This window comes from Lactuca serriola, chromosome 4 (genome assembly GCF_051521515.1).
Source record: "Lactuca serriola cultivar US96UC23 chromosome 4, Lser_US96UC23_V15, whole genome shotgun sequence".
Lineage (NCBI taxonomy): Eukaryota > Viridiplantae > Streptophyta > Magnoliopsida > Asterales > Asteraceae > Lactuca > Lactuca serriola.
The window spans coordinates 101446742-101450747 of NC_136411.1; positions in this window are offsets into that span (position 1 = coordinate 101446742).

Genomic DNA, 4006 nt, shown 5'->3' on the forward strand with positions numbered 1-4006 from the left:
ATTCAAACTCTAAATGACAAAACAAAAAATATACTATATTACAAAATTAAAAACATACATCTTCAATAATTTTAACAAATAAATATAAATAGATTCATTTATTTTTACTCCAAATGAACCACCATGAACAATTTCTTATAATATAAAGAATGTAGAATGAAAAAAAAGATTTGACTAAAAATTAAAATCGAGAAAATCACCTAAACAACTTTTAGGCTTTCAAAACCTTGATTATCATATTCACCTTTACTTTTTTCCAATATATTTTATCATATTCATATATTGTTTTCATTATGAGTAACCAAACATGAAATAATTTTCTTATATAAAACAAATATTTCTATAAGTCCCAAATTTGATTGACGTATCAATCAGATCCAATTGATGGTGCATAATCTCAATCAATTGGATGATGCAAGATCAAAATCGAGAAGAAGGAGAAGATGAATAAGATGAATCTTCAATGTATTCAATAATATGAATGATGATCAATACATGAGATTCACACACACACTTGCACCTTCTCTACTTTCTCTCTCTAGAACACCTTAGAGTACACACACTTAAGCTCCTTTCTCTCTCAGCCGTATACACTCCTCACCCTTACAACTATATATAGTGGACATGGGCCGCAAATGGGTTCAAGATCGTGAACACCTTACAATCGTAAACACAACCACAAAGACATATTAAATAACTGAAAACTATTAAAGCCTAGAAAAGTAAATTATAAACCATATTTTTGACCCAACAATCCCCCCCCCCCCCTTGGTTTATAGCTTTATTTTCTAACTGACCCAACAACCCCCCCCCCCCTAAAAATGTAGTTGGCTTTTCTTTTCAATCTTCATTGGGAGCTTGGCTTCATTGTTTATCTTTGATTTCTTCACAGCTTCAAGATGAACTTGATGAATCTTTAATAAATGACTTCATCTTGAGCAGTTGGGCTTTTGTTCAAAATTTGACTCTGAACGCACATTGGGTGAGGAGGCTTGATGTACTGATTCTTGAAAGATAGTGCTTTCAGTTTGAGAATCTTCAGAGAGAATATCAGAGAGAACGAATCTTCTGGATCACTTCAGCAGGTTCATCAATAGCATTAAATTGATTGAGGAGGCTTCAATGCAATCTGTCACATAATATTCAAGTCAACTTCACCTTACTTCTGGGGTTGAAAGATTGAATGCTGAAAGAATAGTTTTCATTTCTTGTTCCTTCGAATGAGAATTCTTCGCTAATCACGGATGAAGCCTTGGCTCATAAAATCTCGATACAGTCTCCATGAGTCTCATCTAAATCTGAATTCACTTTTCAAGATAAAACAAAACTAAAAGAAAACTTAGCACACAATTTTTTTATTTTTGATTTTTCTGAACATTAAAACAGAAACAACACTATTTTTGGATTTTTTTTTAATTTTTTGATTTTTGTTTGATTTTTGATGTTTTTGATTTTTGTTTGATTTTTGGAGTTTTTTTTTTAATTCCCCCCTTAAATTTGTGCATAGAGGAAAACTATGAACAAATTTAACAAAAGCAAAATTAATAACTAGATTTAAAGCATTTTGGGATCAAAGTTTTGAGACAGTCTTAACTTTGTTTATCAGTACCTTCACCTTCATGAATAGATCTAGTCAATTCCCGGTATTGTAGTCCACTTAAACATGAAGGATATCGACAATTTTTTCTAAATATACCATTTAGCTAACAACGACAATGGGTATTGTTGTCCACTTAAATTAAGCAGCGACATCTACAGACAACCTCTAAATGGTTCAATTTTAGTTGCACTAGAATGTGTTCCCCACTTCCTGATATACCCTGGTTATCAAGAACTTCCTAATGACTCTTTACTTTAGGTGACTAGACAATTATTAAGGAGGAAGACAAATTTAGAGATAGATGCATATGTTGTGTCCCACGTCGGATCTCTTTCAATCACTCAGAGGGGACAACATATGACTAACAGAGATAGAGGGTTATAGAGATAGTAGGGTGCATATGTTGTCTCCCAGGTCAGATCTTCCGATCACGTAGAAGAGACAACATATGGCTAACAGATAGAAAGAATTTCATAGATAAGGAAGTGCGTATAAATAAAGTTGCATATGTTGCATTCCAGGTCGGATCTCTTCAAATCACGCAGAGGAAACAGCATACGACTGACAGATAGAAAGCAAGAAAATAATTTCCTACATACCTACTTTATCAGAACCCCCAGTTGCCCTATCAGAACCAGAATTAAGGACATGAGTTTGTACATCAAGGAAAAATTAAGCCACAATTCTAGATGCATACTAATTTAGTGTATCCCGTGGGTTCTCATGTTTATCTCACTGCTCAATCTACCTGAGCGTCGTATGGTTAGTCAAAACAATCCTATCTAAATCCATACCGGCAAATCCTTTGTGCCTACCAGCACATTGAACACAAAGTCTAGACAATTCAAATTCACTCCCTTACAAATGCTTTAGACTGCCCGTTATCACTTTCTTGATATCACTTCCCAACAGACATATAAGAAAATAAAAAATTGTCTTCAAAACGAACCAGTTTAAGATAAACTCAGGAGTATCGAGAAGAAAACTCAAACCGTAAGCCACTGATTGAATTTGCCTCCAGAAGGCTTCAGAACAACACGCATAATCTCAAAATAGATCCGAAAATTCTTCACATCGTTAAACACAAAACCCCATGTGTTATCCTCTCCTTTCTTTCTTTCCCGTAAAGGACACATACTCTCAAACAAAATTATGAGTGTTGTACAGTTGAGAGATGCCTCCTATTGTGACATCCCCAATTTCTTGGCGAAAAAAAACCGGTTTGTTTATGCTTTATTTTAAAATCAGAGTAATCGTTTAAAGAAAACGGTTGCGGAATTTGTTCCCAAAACAAAATATGATAAAATTTATCAAAACCTTTCTCAAAGAGAATGTATTTTCATTAGATAATAAAACCTCGGGATGTCATGTTCCGATACAGACCAAAAGCATAAACAATATAAAATAGACCTTACAACAGTTATTTGTAACTACTGATCTATAATCCAAAATCTCTCATCAAGTCCACCAATTTATACTCTTGTGCCATTACCTGTAATGAAAAGAAAACTGAGTGGGTCAGGCTTGGGAGCCTGGTGAGCATGTAGGGTTTTCAACCCACAATAATACATTTATTATATTGAATTATCAAACAATCAACCCAAATACTCATTCCCATTATCTCCTTTATTTCTTAAGGATTTACCCTAAGAATCAACTATCCTTTATCCATTTATTCCTAAGGATTGACCTAAGGAATTGACACAAAGTCCACCACTGCCAAGGTCCACAAATTACGACTGGTAAATACTTAGTTCAACATACTTAACAAACACCTAGTTCTAACACTCCTAGTGAACAATTAATTCAAAACATCTGGTGAATACTTAGTTCTAAAACACTTAGTGAACACACTCAGTTCAACAACACCAAGTGAACACATCTAGTTCAAAAATACTTAATGAGCACATTGAGTCCAAAAATCCCAAGTGAACACATAGAGTTCGGAAATAACTAATGAACACATTGAGTCCAAACACTAAGTGAACACATAGAGTTCTAAAATACCTAATGAACACATTGAGTCCAAACACTAAGTGAACACATAGAGTTCTAAAATACCTAATGAACACATTGAGTCCAAACACCAAGTGAACACATAGAGTTCTAAAATACATAATGAACACATGAGTTCTAAAATACTTAATGAACACATATAGTTCAAAATACCTAATGAACACATTGAGTTCAAGGACACCAAGTGAACACATATAGTTCAAAATACCTAATGAACACATTGAGTTCAAGGACACCAAGTGAACACATATAGTTCAAAATACCTAATGAACACATTGAGTTCAAAACACCTATTATTTCGTCTCACATCAACTATTTCATCTACCCATGTTCTACCCAACATATTTGTAGATGCAAACACATATAAAGTTTAAATCTTTTAAAACATGT